The following is a 23275-nucleotide window of genomic DNA, read 5'->3' as shown; positions in this document are numbered from 1 at the left end:
TGAGGTCAAGGATGCAGTGAGCCATGACCATGCTGCTGCGCTCCAGCCTGGGCAACAAAGTGAGACTGTCTCAAAAAAAAAGGCCGAGAGTGGTGGCTCGCGCCTGTAATCCCAGTACTTTGGGAGGCCAAGATGGGCGGATAACTTGCTGTCTCTGCTAAAAATACAAAAATTAGCCAGGCAAGGTAGTACGGGCCTGTAATCTCAGCTACTCGGAAGGCTGAGGCATGAGAATCACTTGAACCCGGGAGGCAGAGGTTGCAGTGAGCCGAGATTGCACCATACACTCCAGCCTGGGTAACAGAGCAAGACTCTGTCTCAAAATATAAAATAAAAAATAAATATTAAAAAAAAAAAAGAGTGGTGGCCGGGCGTGGTGGCTCACGCCTGTAATCCCAGCACTTTGGGAGGCTGAGGCGGGTGGATCACCTGAGGTGAGGAGTTCGAGGCCAGCCTGGCCAATATAGTGAAATCCCGTCTCTACTAAAAATACAAAAAATTAGCTGGGTGTGGGGGCGGGCGCCTGTAATCCCAGCTACTAGGGAGGCTAAGGCAGGAGACCCTCTTGAACCCAGGAGGTGGAGGTTGCAGTGAACAGAGATTGTGCCACTGCACTTCAGCCTGGGCGACAAGAGTGAAATTCCATCTAAAAAAAAAAAAAGAGAGAGTGGTAAATCTTACATATTTATTTACTTCTGTTTCCTCTGGAAATCCCACTAAATTATGACAAAGGGATTTCTCTAAAGAGGTATATCACAAGAACAAAGGACAGGAGATGATAGTAATGAAGCTCTGTCTTTTAATTCTCTATTGTATCTTTTGGTGAACAGAAGTTGATTTATTGTAGCCTAATTTATCTTTATAAGTTTGTGTTTTACGTTTAGGTTTTTAGACCTACCTGGAATTTTTGTTTGTATATGGTATTAATTTGGGTCCAATTTGGAAAAAATACGCACAAATATATAAATATTTGTTTTTAAAAAACAAGGTTGGGCACTGTGTCTCCCGCTGGTAATTCCAGCACTTTGGGAGGGATAGGTGGGAGGATTGCTTGAGCACAGGAGTTTAAGACCAGCCTGGGCAACAAAGTGAGACCCCCCCCCCATCTGTACAAAATAAAAATTAAAAAATTAGTGGGGCATGGTGGCATGTGCCTGTAATCCCAGCCACTGGGGAGGCTAGGGCAGGAGAATCACTTGAGCCCAGGAGTTTGAGGCTGCAGTGAGCCATGATCACGCCACTGCACTCCAGGGTGTCAGAGCAAGACCCTATCTCAAAAAATAAATAGGCTGGGTGCGGTGGCTCATGCCTGTAATCCCAGCACTTTCGGAGGCCAAGGCGGGGGGATCACGAGGTCAGGAGTTCAAGACCAGCCTGACCAACATGGCGAAACCTTGTCTCTACTAAAAATACAAAAATTAGCCAGGTGTGGTGGCGCATACCTGTAATCCCAGCTACTCAGGAGGCTGAGGCAGGAGAATCGCTTGAACGCAGGAGGCAGAGGTTGCAGTAAGCAGAGATCATGCCACTGCACTCCAGCCTGGGCGAGAGAGTGAGACTCTGCCTCAAAAATAAATAAATAAATAAATAAATAGGCCGGGTACGGTGGGTCACGCCTGTGATCTCAGCACTTTGGGAGGCTGAGGCAGGTGGATTACCTGAGGTCAGGAGTTCAAAACCAGCCTGGCCAGCACAGTGAAACCCCATCTCTACTAAAAATACAAAATTAGCCGGGCATGGTGGTGGGCACTTGTAATCCCAGGTAAAAATAAATAAATAAATAAAACAGCCCCAAAACAATAGCAACAACAACACACACACATGCACACACACAACTGTGCTGGGCCTTTCTATTCTATTAATCTATTTGTCTATATTTGTGCCCATATCATACCTTAAAATACTATAGTTTTATTTAGTAAAACCAGTCTTCCTGCCTTTTTATTATTTTTTAACCCGTCTAGTGTATAAAAATACAATTGTTTTTTCTAATCAGCTTTTTAGAGTACCATCACAAATATAAATGGAGCTAAAAATCACCAGATATGTGAAGAAAGCATTTAACATGAGTGGTAGAGACAAACGAAACAACTTGAAAGAAACAGAGACTATGCAGAGAGATTAAAAACTTTAAATGTACACAATTTTTTTTTTTTAGATGGAGTCTTGCTCTGTTTCCCAGGCTGGAGTGCAGTGGTACAATCTCATCTCACTACAACCTCCACCTCTAGGTGGAGGCTCAGGCGATTCTCCTGCCTGAGCCTCCCGAGTAGCTGGGACTACAGGCTCAAGCCACCACACCCGGCAATTTGTTTTTTTTTTTTTTGAGACAGTCTCACTCTGTTGCCCAAGCTGGAGTGTAATGGCACGATCTTGGCTCACTGCAACCTCCGCCTCCCGAGTTCAAGTCATTCTCCTGCCTCAGCTTCTCAAGTAGCTGGGATTACAGGTGCATGCCACCACGCCTGGCTAATTTTTGTATTTTTAGTAGAGACGGGGTTTCACCATGTTGGCCAGGCTCTCGAATTCCTGACCTCAGATGCCTGCCTCGGCCTCCCAAAATGCTGGAATTACAGGCATGTGCTACTGCGCCCAGCCTACATTTCTGAGTTTTTAATGGAGACAGGCTTTCACCATGTTGGCCAGGCTGGTCTTGAACTCCTGACCTCAAGTAATCCACCCACCTTGGCCTCCCAAAGTGCTGGGATTACAGGCATGAGCCACTGCACCTAGCCTATTGCTTCATATTTCTAAGCACTATAAAGATGTATGTACTTGGCCGGGTGCAGTGGCTCATGCCTGTAATCCCAACAGTTTGGAAGGCTGAAGGGAGAGAATGGCTTTAGCCCAGGAGTTGGAGACAGTCTGGGCAACATAGTGAGACCCGTCTCTACAAAAAATTAAAGATTAGCCAGGCAGGGTGGTGCACACTGTAGTCCCTGCTACTGGGAAGGCTGAGGTAGGAGGATCGCTTGAGTCCAGGAGTTCAAAACTGCAATGAGCTATGATGGTGCCACTGCACTCCAGCCTGGGTGACAGAGTGAGACTCTCTCTAAAAACAGAAATAAAACCCACAAATGTGATAGAGTTCAACTCTCCAAAGTTGAACTCTCCACAAAGTAAACAAAATAACTGATCAAAAAACAAGAGAAAGGAGGCGGCGATGAGAGGCTCGCACGCCTCCAGCCCGGCCCCGGCCCCCCGGGACGGAGAGCCGAGCAGCCCCGGCTCTGGGCTACGGACTATGGGCGAATAGCTCTGACCACCCGGCGAAGCATGCCGCCTGCCTTGGCCTCCCAAAGTGCCGAGATTGCAGCCTCTGCCGGGCCGCCACCCCGTCTGGGAAGTGAGGAGCGTCTCTGCCTGGCCGCCCATCATCTGGGACGTGAGGAGCCCCTCTGCCTGCCTACCCAGTCTGGAAAGTGAGGAGCGTCTCTGCCCGGCCGCCATCCCATCTAGGAAGTGAGGAGCGCCTCTTCCCGGCCACCATCCCATCTAGGAAGTGAGGAGCGTCTCTGCCCAGCCGCCCATCGTCTGAGATGTGGGGAGCGCCTCTGCCCCGCCGCCCCGTCTGGGAAGTGAGGAGCGCCTCTACCCGGCCGCGACCCCGTCTGGGAGGTGAGGAGCGTCTCTGCCCAGCCGCCCCGTCTGAGAAGTGAGGAGACCCTCCGCCTGGCAACCACCCCATATGAGAAGTGAGGAGCCCCTCCGCCCGGCAGCCACCCCGTCTGGGAAGTGAGGAGCGTCTCTGCCCGGCAGCCACCCCATCCAGGAGGGAGGTGGGGGTCAGCCCCCACCAGGCCAGCCACCCCGTCCGGGAGGGAGGTGGGGGGTCAGCCCCCCGCCCAGCCAGCCGCCCCATCCGGGAGGGAGGTGGGGGGTCAGCCCCCCACCCGGCCAGCCGCCCCGTCCGGGAGGGAGGTGGGGGGGTCAGCCCCCCGCCTGGCCAGCCACCCCATCTGGGAGGGAGGTGGGGGGGGTCAGCCCCCTGCCTGGCCAGCCGCCCCGTCTGGGAGGTGAGGGGCGCCTCTGCCTGGCCGCCCCTACTGGGAAGTGAGGAGCCCCTCTGCCCAGCCAGCCGCCCCGTCCGGGAAGGAGGTGGGGGGGTTCAGCCCCCCGCCCGGCCAGCCACCCCGTCCGGGAGGGAGGTGGGGGGGTCAGCCCCCTGCCAGGCCAGCCGCCCCGACCGGGAGGGAGGTGGGGGGGTCAGCCCCCTGCCCGGCCAGCCGCCCCGTCCGGGAGGTGAGGGGCGCCTCTGCCTGGCCGCCCCTACTGGGAAGTGAGGAGCCCCTCTGCCCGGCCAGCCGCCCCATCCGGGAGGGAGGTGGGAGGGTCAGCCCCCTGCCCGGCCAGCCGCCCCATCCGGGAGGTGAGGGGCGCCTCTGCCCGGCCGCCCCTACTGGGAAGTGAGGAGCCCCTCTGCCCGGCCAGCCGCCCCGTCCGGGAAGGAGGTGGGGGGGTCAGCCCCCCGCCCGGCCAGCCGCCCCATCCAGGAGGGAGGTGGGGGGGTCAGCCCCCCGCCCGGCCGGCCGCCCCGTCCGGGAGGTGAGGGGCGCCTCTGCCCGGCCGCCCCTACTGGGAAGTGAGGAGCCCCTCTGCCCGGCCAGCCGCCCCGTCTGGGAGGGAGGTGGGGGTGTCAGCCCCCCGCCAGGCCAACCGCCCCGACCGGGAGGGAGGTGGGGGGGTCAGCCCCCTGCCCGGCCAGCCGCCCCGTCCGGGAGGTGAGGGGCGCCTCTGCCTGGCCGCCCCTACTGGGAAGTGAGGAGCCCCTCTGCCCGGCCAGCCGCCCCATCCGGGAGGGAGGTGGGGGGGTCAGCCCCCCTGCCCGGCCAGCCGCCCCGTCCGGGAGGTGAGGGGCGCCTCTGCCCGGCCATCCCTACTGGGAAGTGAGGAGCCCCTCTGCCCGGCCAGCCGCCCGGTCCGGGAAGGAGGTGGGGGGGTCAGCCCCCCGCCAGGCCAGCCGCCCCATCCGGGAGGGAGGTGGGGGGGTCAGCCCCCCGCCCGGCCAGCCGCCCCGTCCGGGAGGTGAGGGGCACCTCTGCCTGGCTGCCCCTCCTGGGAAGTGAGGAGCCCCTCTGCCCGGCCAGCCGCCCCGTCCGGGAGGGAGGTTGGGGGGTCAGCCCCCCTGCCCGGCCAGCCGCCCCGTCCGGGAGGTGAGGGGCGCCTCTGCCCGGCCGTCCCTACTGGGAAGTGAGGAGCCCCTCTGCCCGGCCAGCCGCCCGGTCCGGGAAGGAGGTGGGGGGGTCAGCCCCCCGCCAGGCCAGCCGCCCCATCCGGGAGGGAGGTGGGGGGGTCAGCCCCCCGCCCGGCCAGCCGCCCCGTCCGGGAGGTGAGGGGCACCTCTGCCTGGCTGCCCCTCCTGGGAAGTGAGGAGCCCCTCTGCCCGGCCAGCCGCCCCGTCCGGGAGGGAGGTGGGGGGGTCAGCCCCCCTGCCCGGCCAGCCGCCCCGTCTGGGAGGTGAGGGGCTCCTCTGCCCGGCCGCCCCTACTGGGAAGTGAGGAGCCCCTCTGCCCGGCCACCGCCCCGTCTGGGAGGTGTACCCGGCAGCTCATTGGGAATGGGCCATGATGACAATGGCGGTTTTGTGGAATAGAAGCAGGGGAAAGGCGGGGAAGGGATTGAGAGATCGGATGGTTGCCATGTCTGTGTAGAGGGAGGTAGACACGGGAGACTTTTCATTTTGTTCTGTACTAGGAAAAATTCTTCTGCCTTGTGATCCTGTTGATCGGTGACCTTACCCCCAACTCTGTGCTCTCTGAAACATGTGCTGTGTCCACTCAGGGTTAAATGGATTAAGGGTGGTGCAAGATGTGCTTTGTTATACAGATGCTTGAAGGCAGCATGCTCGTTAAGAGTCATCACCACTCCCTAATCTCAAATACCCAGGGACACAAACACTACGGAAGGCCGCAGGGTCCTCTGCATAGGAAAACCAGAGACCTTTGTTCACTTGTTTATCTGCTGACCCTCCCTACACTATTGTCCTATGACCCTGCCAAATCCCCCTCTGTGAGAAACACCCAAGAATGATCAATAAAAATAAATAAATTAATAAAAAAAAAAAAAAACAAGAGAAAAAAGGCTGGACGCAGTGGCTCACGCCTATAATCCCAGCACTTTGGGAGGCCGAGGCGGGCGGATCATGAGGTCAGGAGATCGAGACCATCCTGTATAACACGGCGAAACCCCATCTCTACTAAATATACAAAAAATTAGCTGGGCGTGGGGGCGAGTGCCTGTAGTCCCAGCTACTTGGGAGGCTGAAGCAGGAGAATGGCGTGAACCCAGGAGGTGGAGTTTGCAGTGAGCCGAGATCACGCCACTGCACTCCAGCCTGGGAGACAGAGTGAGACTCCATCTCAAAAAAAAAAAAAGAAAAGAAAAGAAAGAAAAACATAAAACTAGAACAGCATAAATTATCAATGAAATAAGTCATGAAAATATTCCAGAATTGAAGAATATTACTTAATTTTTTTTGAGACAGAATCTCACTCTGTCACCCAGATTGGAGTGCAGTGGCACAATCATAGCTCATTGCAGCCTCGAATTCCTGGACTCAAGCAATCCTCCTGCCTCAGCCTGAGTGGCTGGGACTATAGGTGTGCACCACCACACCCGACTAATTTTTGTTTTTTGTTTTTTGTTTTGTTTTGTTTTTGGTAGAGACGGTGGTCTTGCCATGTTGCCCTGGCTGGTCTCCAACTCCTGGGCTGAAGTTATCCTCCCACCTCGACCTCTCAAAGTGCTGGAATTACAGGAAAGAGCCACTGTGCCCGGCCTGAAGGATATTACTTTCTAACCTGAAAGGACTTGCCACATGCCAGACACCAAGGGTGAAAATAAACCCACTCTAAGGCATGCCATATGAAATTTTAGAACACTGGAGACAACAGAGTTTAAAAGATTCTAGAGGGAGAGAGACAGAAAAATGGGGCACATGTTCTCAGGATCTCCTGAGGGCTGTGTCAGTGGATAACAAAATAACCTAAAGGATCAAGAATCATAATGTTCTCAAACTTTATCAGCAACACAAAGTATAAGACAATGGAGATCCAGCAATCCAGCTACTAGGTATATATTCAAGGCAACTGAAATCAGTATGTTGAAGAGATACCTGCACTGCCATGTTCACTGCAGTACTGTTCACAATAGCCGAGAGTAGAAATCAACCCAAGTCTCCTTCAGTGGGTTAATGGATAAAGAAAATGTGGCATATATACACAATGCAGTACTATTCAGCCTTACAAAGGAATGAAGCCTGGCTCGGTAGCATGCTCATGTTGTCTCAGCTACTCAGGAGGCTGAGGCAGGAAGATTGCTTGAGCCAGGGAGTTCAAGGTCAGCCTGGGCAACATAGCGAGACGTCATCTCTAAAATAAAGACATTCTTTACAGAAAAAATAGAAAACAAAGAATGAGATCCTGTCATTTACAACATGGATGAACCTAGAGCACATTATGTTAAGTGAAGTAAGCCAGGCACAGAAAGACAAATACGACATGATCCCACTTATATATGGAATCTTAAAAAAACCTCATGCAGGTAGAGAGTAGAATGGTGGCTACCAGAGACCAGGGGGTGGTGAATGCTGGGGAGACACTGGTCAATGGATACCAAATTTTAGTTGGACAGGAGGAATAAGTTCAAGAGATCTATTGTACATCATGGTGACTACAGTTAATAACAATGTAGTTGGCTGGGCACAGTGGCTCATGCCTGTAATTCCAACACTTTGGGAGGCCAAGGCAGGAGGATCACCTGAGGTCAGGAGTTTGAAACCAGCCTGGCCAACAAGGTGAAACCCCATCTCTACAAAAAAATACAAAAATTAGCCAGGCGTGGTGGCATGTGCCTGTAATCCCAGCTACTCGGGAGGTTGAGGCAGGAGAATCACTTGAACCCGGGAGTTGGAGGTTGCAGTGAGCCGAGATTGCAACACTGCACTCCAGCCTGGGCGACAGAGTGAGACTCTGTCTCAAAAAAAATAAATAAATAAAATAAAATAAAATAAAAATAAAAAGTACTTGTCTACATTGGGAAGATGGAGGAACAAATGCATATATTTGTTGTGGGCAGTGCAATATGTAACTAAATCCTTATCTTCCATACTGTAAACACAATAATTAGTTTCTTTTTTTCTTTTTTTTTTTTTGAGATGGAGTCTCATGCTCTGTCCCCCAGGCTGGAGTGCAGTGGCACAATCTTGGCTCACTGCAAGCTCTGCCTCCCAGGTTCATGCCATTCTCCTGCCTCAGCCTCCCAGGTAGCTGGGACTACAGGCACCCACCACCACGCCTGGCTAATTTTTTGTATTTTTAGTAGAGACAGGGTTTCACCATGTTAGCCAGGATGGTCTCGATCTCCTGACCTCGTGATCCGCCCGCCTCGGCCTCCCAAAGTGCTGGGATTACAGGCGTGAGCCACTGCGCCCGGCCAATAGTTAGTTTCTAAAACAAAAAATAAGTATCACTGTAAGCATATTTAGGTATATAATGGTAAATATTAAAGAAAATATTTTAAAAGTTGGTAATGGTTGGCCAGGCCTGGTGGCTCACGCCTGTAATCCCAGCACTTTGGGAGGCCAAGGCAGATGGATCACCTGAGGCCAGGAGTTCAAGACCAGTCTGGCCAACATGAAGAAACCCCATCTCTACTAAAAATACAAAAATTAGCCGGGTGTGGTGGTGCACACCTGGAGTCCCGGTTATTCAGGAGGCTGAGGCACGAGAATCAATTGAACCCGGGAAATGGAGGTTGCGGTGAGCCGAGATCACACCACTGCACTTCAGCCCAGGCCACCGAAGGAGACTCTGTCTCAAAAAAAAAAAAAAAAGTTGGTAATAGTTGCCTCTGGGGATTGGAAAAGGATGGACCATATTAACACTGAAGTCAGGAAGCTGCTATTTTTCATGTGTTGTAGAATTATTTGACTTTGTCCTGGTACAGTGGCTCATGATTATAATCCCAACCCTTTTAGAGCCCTGTCTAAACAAAAAATATTAGCTGGGCGTGGTGGCATATGCCTGTAGTTCCAGCTACTGGGGAGGCTGAAGCAAGAGGATCACTTGATCCCAGGAGACTGAGGCTGCAGTGAGCTATTACTAGACCACTGTACTGCAGCCTGGATGACAGAGCAAGATCCTATCCCCCTCTCCAAAAAAAAAGAAAAAAAGAAAGAAATAAAAAAACAGAAAAGAAAAATGTTTAATTATTTCACTCTTGATATATCCATGTAGCCGGGCACAGTGGCTTACACCTGTAATCCCAGCACTTTGGGAGGCCAAGGCAGGTGGATCACCTGAGGTTAGGAGTTTGAGACCAGCTTGGCTAACATGGCAAAACCCTGTCTCTACTAAAAATACAAAAAATTAGCCAGGCACAGTGGCGCAAGCCTGTAGTCCCAGCTACTTGGGAGGCTGAGGCTGGGGAACTGTTGAACCCGGGAGGCGGAGGTTGCAGTGAGCAGAGATTGTGCCATTGTACTACAGCCTGGGTGAGAGAGCGAGACTCCATCTCAAAAAAAAAAAAAAAAAAATCCATATATTAGCAATAAATTAAAAATTTAAATTTATAAATGTAATGCAAAAAAAGTGAGTTAATGTAAAGAAAATACATTTATAGCAGTCTTGACATTTGACAGGGTTGATACAACAGACCAGTGGAGGAAGAATGGATTGTTTTTTTTCTTTTCGAGACAGAATCTTGCTCTGTCGCCCAGGCTGGAGTGCAGTGGTGCAATCTTGGCTCACTGCAACCTCTGCCTGCCGAATTCAAGCAATTCTCCTGCCTCAGCCTCTTGAGAAGCTGGGATTGCAGGTGTGCGCCACCATGCCCGGCTAATATATATATATATATATATTTTGTATTTTTAGTAGAGATGAAGTTTCACTGTGTTGGCCAGGCTGGTCTCAAACTCCTTCCCTTGTGATCCACCCATCTTGGCCTCCCAAAGGGCTGGGATTACAGGCGTGAGCCACCATGCCCAGCCTGGATCGATTGTTTTAAGAGATGATTTTGGAAAAACTGGAAGAAAAGAAAATTAGATGCATGCCAGTTCAGATGGATTGGAAATACAAAGCTTATAGGTGAAACTGTTAATAGTGGAGGGTGTCCAGGTTCTTGGCGTCTTGAAAGAAGAATTGGACTAAATGCACAAACAAAGCAAGGAAGGAATGAAGGGGTTTATTGAAAATGAAAGTACACTCCACAGTGTGGGAGCAGGCCCGAGCATAGGGGCTCAAAGGCCCTGTTACAAAATATTTGGGAGTCTAAATACCACTCTAGAGGTTTTCATTGGTTATGTGGTGTACACCCTATGTAAATGGAGAGGATGAAGTAAAATTACAAAGTCATTTACTTGGCCTAGGCCCTATGGAGAGGTTATTTCCTGTCATAGCTGAAGTGTGAATTGGCCTTATGTTCCCTGCCTCCAGACCCTATTTTCCTGCCTCAAATCTATAGTGGTAATAGAAGAACCTGTGTTCTTTCTTTGAGGCAAAGGAGGGCTTCTTAAATAAGACCCCAAAATACAAACCATAAGTCAGACAATGGGTTACTTTTTTATATCAAAATTAAGGGGCCAGGCGTGGTGGCTCACACCTGTAATCCCAGCCCTTTGGGAGGCCTAGGCGGGTAGATGACCTGAGGTCAGGAGTTCGAGACCAGCCTGACCAACATGGTGAAACCCCGTCTCTACTAAAAATACAAAAATTAGCCAGGCATGGTGGCGCATGCCTGTAATCCCAGCTACTCGGGAGGCTGAGGCAAGAGAATCGCTTGAACCTGGGAGGTGGAGGTTGTGGTGAACCGAGATTGCACCTTTGCACTCTAGCCTGGAAAACAAGAGCGGAACTCTGACTCAAAAAAAAAAAAAAAAAAAAAAAATTAAGGGCTGAGTGTGGTGGCTCACGCCTGTAATCCCAGCATTTTGGGAGGCTGAAGTGGGCAGACTGCTTAAGCTCAGGAGTTTGAGACCAGCCTGGGCAACATGGTGAAACCCCATCTCTACCAAAAATACAAAAAATTAGCTGGGCATGGTGGCACGTGCCTGTGGTCCCAGCTACTTCAGAGGCTGAGGCGGGAGGATCACTTGAGCCAGGGAGGTGGAGGTTGCAGTGAGCCAAGAACGTACCATTGCACTCCAGCCTGGGTGACGAAACCCTGTATATATATATATAATTAAATAATCCTGCTCAATAATGGAAACTATAATCAAAGGTAATAGTGAATAGACCTAGGGGGGAATTTGCAAAATTTAAAGCAAGCAATTGGTTAATATCTAGACCACACAACCCACTCCTCAAATCAATAAAGCAGTAAACTAAAAGCAAGAAAATAGGGCTCCCTCTCCCTCTCCCTCTCCCCACGGTCTCCCTCTCCCTCTCTTTCCACGGTCTCCCTCTGATGCCGAGCCGAAGCTGGACGGTACTGCTGCCATCTCGGCTCGCTGCAACCTCCCTGCCTGATTCTCCTGCCTCAGCCTGCCGAGTGCCTGCGATTGCAGGCGCACGCCGCCACGCCTGACTGGTTTTCGTATTTTTTTGGTGGAGACGGGGTTTCGCTGTGTTGGCTAGGCTGGTCTCCAGCTCCTAACCGCGAGTGATCCGCCAGCCTCGGCCTCCCGAGGTGCCGGGATTGCAGACGGAGTCTCCTTCACTCAGTGCTCAATGGTGCCCAGGCTGGAGTGCAGTGGCGTGATCTCGGCTCGCTACAACCTCCACCTCCCAGCAGCCTGCCTTGGCCTCCCAAAGTGCCGAGATTGCAGCCTCTGCCCGGCCGCCACCCCATCTGGGAAGTGAGGAGCGTCTCTGCCCGGCCGCCCATCGTCTGGAATGTGAGGAGCCCCTCTGCCTGGCTCCCTAGTCTGGAAAGTGAGGAGCGTCTCTGCCCGGCCACCATCCCATCTAGGAAGTGAGGAGCGCCTCTTCCCGGCCGCCATCCCATCTGGGAAGTGAGGAGCGTCTCTGCCCGGCCACCCATCGTCTGAGATGTGGGGAGCACCTCTGCCCTGCCGCCCCGTCCGGGATGTGAGGAGCATCTCTGCCCAGCCACCCCGTCTGAGAAGTGAGGAGACCCTCTGCCTAACCGCCCCGTCTGAGAAGTGAGGAGCCCCTCCGCCCAGCAGCCACCCCGTCTGGGAAGTGAGGAGCGTCTCTGCCCGGCAGCCACCTCGTCCGGGAGGGAGGTGGGGGGGTCAGCCCCCCGCCCGGCCAGCCGCCCCGTCCGGGAGGTGAGGGGTGCCTCTGCCCGGCCACCCCTACTGGGAAGTGAGGAGCCCCTCTGCCCGGCCACCACCCCGTCTGGGAGGTGTACCCAACAGCTCATTGAGAACGGGCCATGATGACAATGGCGGTTTTGTGGAATAGAAAGGGGGGAAAGGTGGGGAAAAGATTGAGAAATCGGATGGTTGCCGTGTCTGTGTAGAAAGAGGTAGACATGGGAGACTTTTCATTTTGTTCTGTACTAAGAAAAATTCTTCTGCCTTGGGATCCTGTAGATCTGTGACCTTACCCCCAACCCTGTGCTCTCTGAAACATGTGCTGTATCCACTCAGGGTTGAATGGATTAAGGGCGGTGCAAGATGTGCTTTGTTAAACAGATGCTTGAAGGCAGCATGCTCCTTAAGAGTCATCATCACTCCCTAATCTCAAGTACCCAGGGACACAAACACTGCGGAAGGCCGCAGGGTCCTCTGCCTAGGAAAACCAGAGACCTTTGTTCACTTGTTTATCTGCTGACCTTCCCTCCACTATTGTCCTATGACCCTGCCAAATGCCCCTCTGCGAGAAACACCCAAGAATGATCAATAAAAAAAAAAAAAGAAAAAAAGAAAATAGGCAAAAAACATGATTAAGCACTCACTGATGAGTAGCTTCTGACTTTCATTCTTCTGAGTTTGCTGAACCCAGATGCCATTCCTGGGAAGGAAAAAAATAAACATGGTAAGCAATCACAGAAGGGGAAATCTGAATACCAACAGTATAAATTAATCCTCTACCTTGAACGCAATCAGAAAAATGCACATTAAAATAATAATAAGATACCACTTTACACCCATCAGGTAGGCAAAAATTAGTCTGGTAATACCAAATATTAGCAAGATCCAAGATGTGAGGAAACAAATCCCTGCTGTACTCCTGGAGTGTGAGACATGCAGCCGTTTCCATTTTTGTAGTAAAGAATCTGGCAGAGCTTTGTGAAATTAAATATGCACATGCTCTATGACCCAACAATTCTACTCTGTCGACCAAAAGAGTGGAACTCTGTAAAATATTTGAAGAGATTTATTCTGACTCAAAGATGACTGACCATGGCCTGTGACACAACCCTCAGGAAGTCCTGAGAACCTGTGCCCAAAGTGGTTGGAGTGCAGCTTGGTTTTATACACTTTAGAGAGGAATGACACATCAATTAAATACATTTAAGACATACATTGGTTTGGTCTAGAAAGGTGGAACAACTCAAAGTGGGGGCTTCGAGGCTATAGGTGAATTTAAATGTTTTCTGGTTGACAATTGGTTAAGTTTGTCTAAAGAGCTGGGATAGATAGAAAGGGAATGTTCAGGTTAAGATAAAGATTGTGGAGACCAAAGCTCTTTTGAAGTCTCATAATGGCTGCCTTGGAGACAATAGGTGACAAATGTTTCCTATTCAGATCTTAGTTAGTCTCTTTAGGATTGGGAGGATCTGGAAGAAAAAGATGTATATATATATACATATATATTTATAGATGTATATGTATTTTATATATATGTATTTATGTATAAAAAATATATATATATATATATATTTTTTTTTTGAGATGGAGCCTCGCTCTGTCTCCCAAGCTGGAGTGCAATGGCGCAATCTCCACTCACTGCAGCCTCCAACTCTTGGGTTCAAGTGATTTTCCTGCCTCAGCCTCCCGAAGTGCTGGGATTACAAGCATGAGACACTGCCCCCAGCCCTGGCTATGTTAATAGAGATTCTTTATGGATGTAGATTTTCCCCACAAAGAACAGCTTTGCAGGGGCATTTTAAAATATGACAAAGAAACATGTTTTGGGGTAAAATATTTTGATTTTCTTCTTTGTCTCGTAATGTTATACCAGAGTCAGGTTGGAAAGTAAATCATGACGTATAGGGTTAAATAAAACCTATCTGATGAGAATTTATGATTTGTAGGTCATGACTCCCCAGATCCCTTAGATAGGAATTTGGGCAAGATAAATAAAATCAGAGTTTAGTCTCAACTCCTTCATATATGTTACAGAGAAACTTGTGTCTAGATTCATAAGGGGTCACATGCAAGAATATTTATCACAGCATTATTTGTGGAAGCTCAATGTTAGAACTCAGTTTTGGGTGACTTTCATTAGCAAAGTAGAAAGGTTAAATATAAGCCTGGTGCAGTGGCTCACGCCTGTAATCCCAGCACTTTGGGAGGCTAAGGAGAGCAGATCACCTGAGGTCCGGAGTTCGAGACCAGCCTGGTCAACACGGTGAAACCCTGTCCCTACTAAAAATACAAAAATTAGCTGGGCATGGTGGCAGGCGCCTGTAGTCCCAGCTACTTGGGAGGCTGAGGCAAGAGAATCGCTAGAACCTGGGAGATGGAGGTTGCAGTGAGCTGAGATCACGCCATTGCACTCCAGCCTGGGCAACAGAGCGAGACTCCATCTCAAAAAAAAAAGAAAGAAAGAAAGAAAAAGAAAGGTTAAATATGGGAGTTGCATAGTATAGAATGCTACTCAGCAGATATACAAAATATTCAAAAGACAACATGGAGAGATCTTAAAAATAGTAATGAGTGAAAAAACAAAACCATATTGTTTGCACAGTAACACTCATGTCAATTTAGAACTACACCAAGGAACGTGCGTGGGGTTCATGCCTGTAATCCCAGCACTTTGGGAGGCCGAGGCAGCAGATCACCTGAGGTCCGGAGTTTGAGACCAGCCTGGCCAACATGGAGAAACCCTATCTCTACTAAAAATACAAAATTACCTGGGCATGGTGGCAGGCACCTGTAATCCTAGCTACTTGGGAGCCTGAGGCAGGAGAATCGCTTGAACCTTGAAGGAAGAGGTTGCAGTGAGCTGAGATCACACCATTGCACTCCAGCCTGGGCAACACAGCGAGACTGTCTCAAAAAAAAAAAAAAAAAAAAGATACATTAAAATAAATAAATAAATAAAAACTACACCAAGGAACTTCTGGCTATAGCAGTGTAAAGGGATCTGTGAATCTTCACACAAAAAAACTATGAAATTAAATAAAATTGCCCCAAACAATGATTTCAAGTCTCTGGAAACTGAGCAAGGCAGAAAACAAATTGAGGAGCTTTTATTCTTGAAAAACTGCTACAGCTTCAAGCAAAAGCAATGTGAGTTTGCAGCCTTCTTGCCTGAGGCTGCTCCCATCCAACTTCCTTGGTGGCTGGGAACTGTAGTTTTACCAGTATGGAACTGGCTGTGAAAACCAGCAATGTTTGCTGTCACAGTGGGTAGACTGAAATTGTAGGAGTTAGTTAGGTGGAGGCGGACAAAAGCCTACAATGTTCTCAGCTGAATGATATGAAGTTGGTAGGAAATAAACAGGCAAAAAACCCTCTAGCTGTACTAACTCAAAGTAGCACTCCTAGTTGTGTTCAGTGGTGGAAAAGCCAGAAATTTAGCTGGAAAATAGGAAACTACAAAAGGGCTGAGATAAGCTCTCCCACATCCCTGGCTCACTGGGAAACTATCATATGCATGGAGGATAGCTCAGAGAGCTCCCTGAAAAATAAAAGACAAGGAAGACTTGAACACTGCTGCACATTTTAATACACTTCTCATCCTTCAAACAGATATATTGGCAGAAGTGGATGCTATATGGGCTTGAGGTGTTGGAACACAATGCTTATTCTAATCATTGGCTGAACACTGTGCTATGTAAGCATAGGGGTGATACTGCTGCGGGATAATTAAGGAATCAGAGAGACTGAGGGATTGAGGAGGAGTTATTTAATTATTTAGGTTCACTGACCCAGTTGGATTAACATCCAAAGGACTGAGCCCGGAACAAAGAGTCAAGCTACCTTTTAAGCATTTCGTGGGGTGGAGGGAGATCTGTGCAGGGGGAAGCGTATTATAGAAGCGAGAGACAAAGACAGTTATTCAATTAAGGCATGCATTACATTATTTCTTACTGTTCAAGGAACAACATGTTTTACGACTTGAGATTATCTGTCTAGTGACCTTGCAGCTGCACAGCTAGAGAAACAGAGTCTTCACAATGCCTGGTAAATGGAGAGATAAGGCTCAATAGCCACAGAGAGAAAAACAGGCAGTTAATTTTAAAGGACTCCAGCCCTTTCTCTTCCTCAAGGGGGAATTGGGTTTTCTTACATACAACTGAGTTTTTGCTTACACAGTCTTTAATTTTTTTTTTTTTTTTTGAGACAGAGTCTCACTCTGTTGCCCAAGCTGGAGGGCAGTGGCGCCATCTTGGCTCACTGCAAGCCCCGCTTCCCAGGTTCACGCCATTCTCCTGCCTCAGCCTCCCGAGTAGCTGGGACTACAGGTGCCCGCCACCATGCCTGGCTAATTTTTTTGTATTTTTAGTAGAGATGGAGTTTCACCGTGTTAGCCAGGCTGGTCTCAAACTCCTGACCTTGTGATCCACCCACCTCAGCCTCCCAAAGTGCTGAGATTACAGGCATAAGCCACTGCGCCCGGCCTACAGTCTTTAATTTCTTTTAATTCCTGTTCTAATCCCTGAGGGAACATTTTTTTTTTTTTTTGAGACGGAGTCTAACTCTGTCGCCCAGGCTGGAGTGCAATGGCTCGATCTTGGCTCACTGAAACCTCCACTTCCCAGGATCAAGCAATTCTCCTACCTCAGCTTCCCGAGTAGCTGAGAGTATAGCTGGGTGCCACCATGCCCGGCTAAATTTTGTATTTTTAGTAGAGATGGGGTATCGCCATGTTTGCCAGGATGGCCTCAAACTCCTGACCTCAGGTGATCCATCCACCTCAGCCTCCCAAAGTGCTGGGATTACAGACATGAGCCACTGCACCTAGCTGGAAAAATTTATTATTATTATTATTTGAGATAGGGTCTCACTCTGTCACCCTGGCTGAAGTATAGTGGCATGATCTCGGTTCACTGCAACCTCTGCCTCCCAGTCGCAAGCAATCTTCCTACTTCAGCTCATGAGTAGCTGGGACCACAGGTACATGCCACCACTACCTGCTAAGTTTTTGTATTTTTAGTAGAGATGGGGTCTTGGTATGTTGCCCAGGCTGGTCTCAAACTCCTGAGCTCAAGCTGCTTTGGCCTCCCAAAAGTGCTGGGATTAAAGGTGAGCCACCATGCCTGACCCCTGTGGGAAAATTTTAAAAACAAGAATAAATGGCCGGGCATGGTGGCTCATGCCTGTAATCCCAGCACTTTTGGAGGCCGAGGTGGGAAGATCACCTGAGGTCAGGAGTTGAAGACCAGCCTGACCAACATGGAGAAACCCTGTCTCTACTAAAAATACAGAATTAGCCAGGCATAGTAGCGCATGCCTGTAATCCCAGCTACTCACTACTCAGGAGGCTGAGGCAGGAGAATCACTTGACCCCTGGAGGCAGAGGTTGCAGTGAGCCAAGATCATGCCATTGCACTCCAGCCTGGGCAACAAGAGCAAAACTCCATCTCAAACAAAACAAAACAAACAAACAAACAAAAAAAACAAGAATAAAAACTGAGCAGACACATTAGCAGCTGCACACTGTGGAATGATAGACTCTACAGTTTAACTCCAGACAAATGACACACACACACACACATCAGCATCACCAGCATCACCACCATTCAGAAAAATACAATAGAATCCAGACTCTACGGTTTAACTCCAAATTACACACACACACATACACACACACACACACACACACACACCCCATCAGCATCACCAGCATCACCACCTTTCGGAAAAATACAACAGAATCCAGAGTTATTACAGTCTATTATCTAAAATGACCAGTTTTTAAGAGGAGGAAGAGGATAAAATGATCAGTTTTCAAGAAAAAATTATGACACATGCGAAGAAACCTAAAAAATAGTAACTCATATCCTGATTTTAAAAGTCAATGAAAACTAGCCGGGTGCAGTGGCTCACACCTGTAATCCCAGCACTTTGAGAGGCCGAGGTGGGTGGATCACCTGAGGTCAGGTGTTTGAGACCAGCCTGGCCAACATGATGAAACCCTGTCACTACTAAAAATACAAAAATTAGTCAGGCATGGTGGTGGGCACCTATAATCCTAGCTACTGGGGAGGCTGAGGCAGGAGAATTGCTTGAACCTGGGAGGCGGAGGTTGCAGTGAGCTGAGATCATTCCACTGCACTCCAGCCTGGGCGACAGAGCAACACTCTGTCTCCAAAAAAAAAAAAAAACAATAAAAAACAAAATAAAAACTGAGTCCAGGCGCAGTAGCTCACACCTGTAATCCCAGCACTTTGGGAGGCCGAGGCTGGCAGATCACGAGCTCAGGAGATCAAGACCATCCTGGCTAACATGGTGAAACCCCGTCTCTACTAAAAATACAAAAAAATTAGCCGGGCATTGTGGCGGGCGCCTGTAGTCCCAGCTACTTGGGAGGCTGAGGCGGGAGAATGGTGTGAACCTGGGAAGCGGGGCTTGCAGTGAGCTGAGATGGCACCACTGCACTCCAGCCTGGGTGATAGAGTGAGACTCTGTCTCAAAAAAAAAATAAATAAATAAAAATAAAAACTGACTCTGAGTAGGCTCAGAAGTTGAATTTGGCAGACAAAGACTTTAAAGCACATATTATAAATATGTTCAAGGAATTAAATAAAAATGTTTAACAATGACTCAATAAATATGGAATCTCAACAAAGAAATAGAAGCTATAAAAAAAGAATCAAACAGAAATTCTAGAATTATAAAGTAAAATAACTGAAATGAAAATTTTACTAAATGAACCCAATAGATTTAAGATAGCAGAGGAAAAATTTAATAAACTTGAAGATAGATCAATAATAATAATCTAGTCTGAATGATAGAGACAAAAATGATTGCAGGAAAGTGAACAGCTGGGTACAGTGGCTCACACCTGTAATCCCAGCACTTGGGGAGGCTGAGGCAGATGGATTGCTTGAGCCCAGGAGTTCAAGACCAGCCTGGGCAACATGATGAAACCCTATCTCAACAAAACATACAAAAGTAAGCTGGATATGGTGGTGTGCCCCTATAGTCCCAACTACTTGGGAGGCTGAGGCAGAAGAATCGCTTGAGCCTGGGTGGTCAAGGCTGCAGTGACCATGTTCATGTCACTGCACTCCAGCCTGGGTGACAAAGCAAGACTGTCTCAAAAAAAGAAACAAAAAAACCAAAAAACAAAAACAAAAAAACACCGAAAACAAAAAGACTCAGAGGCCAGTGGTACATCAAGCATGCCGATATACATGTAATACATGTCCAAAGGAGAGGAGACAAAGGGTCAGAAAAAAGTAGTTGAAAAAATAATACAAAGGCCAGGTACGTAGCTCACACCTGTAATCCCAGTACTTTGGGAGGCCGAGGCAGGCAGATCACAAGGTCAAGAGATTGAGACCATCCTGGCCAACATGGTGAAACCCCATCTCTACTAAAAATACAAAAATTAGCCAGGTGTAGTGGTGCGTGCCTGTAGTCCCAGCTACTCAGGAGGCTGAGGCAGGAGAATCACTTGAACCTGGGAGGCAGAGATTGCAGTGAACCGAGATCTTGCCACTGAACTCCAGCCTAGCGACAGAGTGAGACTCCATCTCAAAAAACAACAAATAATAATAATAGCCAAAAACTTTTCAAATTTGATGAAAAACATTACACATCTGAGAATCTCAATAAACCTCAAATACCTAGACACATCACGGTCAACTTGTTTAAAGACAATTGGCTACCACATGTACAAAAATTTGAACAATTCAGAGAAGATTAGCCAGTCTCCTATACAAGAATGGCATGCAAATTTGTGAAGCATTCCATATTTTTACATGTAAATAAAAGAAAAAAGCAAATGTACTATATATAGAGAGTAATACTACTGTGTTAGATACACAGATGAATATAAAAAATCTGAGCATGGAAGAATGAATTTAAAAATAAGTGATTACAATAAAAAGACAAAAAAGATCTTTCAGGCAGCAAGAAAAAAAGACTCATCAAATATGGGGGAAGAAGTACACAATTAATGGCAGACTTCTCATCAGAAACAATGGAGACCAGGAGGCAATGGAATGAGATATTTTAAGAGCTGAAAGAAAATTACGGCCATGTGTGGTGGCTCATGCCTGTAATCTCGGCACTTTGGGAAGCCAAGGCAGGTGGACTACTTGAGCTCAGGAGTTTGAGACTAGCCTGGACAACATGGCAAGGCACCATCACTACATAAAAATTTTAAAAAATTAACTAGTTCCAGCCTGGCCAACATGGCAAAACCCTGACTGTAATAAAAATACAAAAAAAATTAGCTGGGTGTGGTGGCTAACACCAGTAATCCCAGCACTTTGGGAGGCCGAGGCGAGTGGATCACTTGAAGTCAGGAGTTTGAGACCAGCCTGGCCAACATGGCAAAACCCCGTCTCTACTAAAACTACAAAAAAATTAGCTGGGTGTGGTGGCGGGCGCCTGTAATGCCAGCTACTCGGGAGGCTGAGGCAGGAGAATCACTTGAAGCTGGGAGGCGGAGGTTGCAGTGAGCCAAGATCACACCACTGCACTCCAGCCTGGGCAACAGAGCAAGACTCCATGTCAAAATAAATAACAAGGCTGGGCACGGTGGCTCACGCCTGTAATCCCAGCACTTTGGGAGGCAGAGGCAGGCAGATCATGAGGTCAGGAGATCAAGACCATCCTGGCTAACATGGTGAAAACCTGTCTCTAGTAAAAATACAAAAAATTAGCCAGGTGTGGTGGCAGGCACCTGTAGTCCCAGCTACTTAGGAGGCTGAGGCAGGAGAATGGCATGAACCTGGGAGGCAGAGCTTGCAGTGAGCTGAGATCTTGCCACTGCACTCCAGCCTGGGCAACAGAGCAAGACTCCGTCTCTAAATAAATAAATAAATAACAAAATACAAAAAATTAGCTGGGCATGATGGTGCATACCTGTAGTCCCAGCTACTCGGGAGCCTGAGGTATGAGAATCACTTGAACCCAGGAGGCAGAGGTTGCAGTGAGCCAAATTGGCACCACTGCACTCTAGCCTCCAGCCTGGGTGACAGACTGAGACTCTGTCTCAAAAAAAAAAAAAAAAAAAGAAAGATTTAAGGGATAAAGCTAAAGCAATGCTTAGAAGAAGATTTGTAGCTTAAATGCCTTTAGTAGAAAGAAAGAAAGGTCTACAATCAATAATCTAGGCTGGGCATGGTGGCTCACGCCTGTAATCCCAGCACTTTGGGAGGCCGAGGCAGGTGGATCACCTGAGGTCAGGGGTTTGAGACCAGCCAGGCCAACATGACGAAACCCCATCTCTACTAAAAATACAAAAACTAGCTGGGTGTGGTGGCACATGCCTGTAATCCCAGCTACTTGGGAGGCTGAGACAGAGAATCGCTTGAACCTGGGAGGCAGAGGTTGTAGCTGGCCGACATTGTACCAGTGCACTCCAGCCTGAGTGACAGAGCAAGACTCTACCTCAAAAAAATAAAAAACAAAATAAAATAAAATCAATAATCCAGTCTTTCACTTCAAGAAGCTGGAAAAATAAGAGTAAATCAAACATAAAGTAAATAGAAGAAAGAACATAATAAACGCCAGACTGAAAAATCAATGAAATAGAAAACAAAAACTTTAGAGGCAGGAGAATCGCTTGAACCTGGGAGGCAGAGATTGCAGTGAACTGAGATCTTGCCACTGAACTCCAGCCTGGAGACAGAGTGAGACTCCATCTCAAAAAACAAAAAAAATAATAATAATAGCCAAAAACTTTTCAAATTTGATGAAAAATATTACACATCTAAGAATCTCAATAAACCTCAAATACCTAGACACATCACGGTCAACTTGTTTAAAGACAATTGGCTACCACATATACTAAAATTTGAACAATTCAGAGACGATTAGCCAGTCTCCTGTACAAGAATGGCATGCAAATTTGTGAAGCACTCCATATTTTTACATGTAAATAAAAGAAAAAATAAAAGCAAATGTACTATATATATAGAGTAATACTACTAGTTCTTTGGAAAGATCAACAAAACAGACATATCTTTAGCTAGATTGCCCAAGAAAAGAGGAAAGAACATACACATTACCAAAATCAAGAATGAAAGAAGGGACATCTTGTCCAAGTGTAGTGGCTCATGCCTGTAATCCCAGCAGTTTGGGAGGCCGAGGCAGGCAGATCAAATGAGGTCAGGGGTTTGAGACCAGCCTGGTCAACATAGTGAAACCCTGTCTCTATTAAAAACACAAAAAAATTAGCCAGACGTAGTGGCGAATGCTTGTAGTCCCAGCTACTCAGTAGGCTGAGGCAGGAGAATTGCCTGAATCCAGGAGGTGGAGGCTGCAGTGAGCCAACATCATGCCACTGCACTCCAGCCTGGGCGGCAGAGTGAGACTCCGTCAAAAAAAAAAAAAAAAGAAAGAAAGAAGGAAGGAAGGAAGGAATTGTAGGGAATTTAAATGATATGGAGAAAACCCTAGAAAAAGACAAATTAACAAAGCTAACTAAAGAAAGAAAAAAAGAAAATCCAAATAGACCTATACCAAGTAAAAGGAAAAGAATTTGGATTTAAAATCGTCCCACAAGAAAATGCCCAGGTCCAGATGCTTTATTGCTAAATTATGTCAACACTTAAAGAACAGGCCAGGCACAGTGGCTCACGCCTGTAATCCCAGCACTTTGGGAGGTGGAGGCGGGTGGATCACCTGAGGTCAGGAGTTCAAGACCAGCCTGACCAACATGGTGAAAGCCTGTCTCTACTAAAAATACAAAAATTAGCCAGGCATGGTGGCGCACACTTGTAATCCCAGCTACTTGGGAGCCTGGGGCAGGAGAATCACTTGAACCCGGGAGGCAGAGGTTGCAGTGAGCCAAGATCGCACCACTGCACTCCAGCCTGGGCAACAGAGCAAGACTCTGTCTCAAAACAAACAAACAAACAAACAAAAAGCAAAATAAGAGGATAAAGAGAGGCCAGGCGTGGTGGCTTACGCCTGTAATCCCAGAACTTTGGGAGGCTGAGGTGGGCGGATCACTTGAGCTCAGAAGTTCAAGACTAGCTTGGACAACATAAGGAGACCCCCATCTCCACAAAAAAA

General features: G+C 48.2%; 3 non-coding genes across 3 annotated transcripts; all 3 read left to right on the top strand.

Moving 5' to 3' along the window:
• Nucleotides 1-12855: 12855 nt before the first annotated feature.
• Nucleotides 12856-12926, top strand: LOC112207309 (small nucleolar RNA SNORD59). Its single transcript, XR_002941740.1, has one exon. It is a non-coding gene; the product is annotated as a small nucleolar RNA SNORD59 (small nucleolar RNA).
• A 6968-nt stretch (nt 12927-19894) lies between these two features.
• On the top strand, nt 19895-20005 carry LOC112207064 (U6 spliceosomal RNA). The gene has a single exon (XR_002941542.1). It is a non-coding gene; the product is annotated as a U6 spliceosomal RNA (small nuclear RNA).
• Nucleotides 20006-22017: 2012 nt separating this feature from the next.
• On the top strand, nt 22018-22128 carry LOC112207056 (U6 spliceosomal RNA). Its single transcript, XR_002941535.1, has one exon. It is a non-coding gene; the product is annotated as a U6 spliceosomal RNA (small nuclear RNA).
• Nucleotides 22129-23275: the final 1147 nt, after the last annotated feature.

This window comes from Pan troglodytes, chromosome 1 (assembly GCF_028858775.2).
Source record: "Pan troglodytes isolate AG18354 chromosome 1, NHGRI_mPanTro3-v2.0_pri, whole genome shotgun sequence".
NCBI classification, from domain to species: domain Eukaryota; kingdom Metazoa; phylum Chordata; class Mammalia; order Primates; family Hominidae; genus Pan; species Pan troglodytes.
The sequence above is the reverse complement of the archived record's forward strand: the minus strand, read 5'-3'. Positions and strand labels throughout refer to the sequence as shown.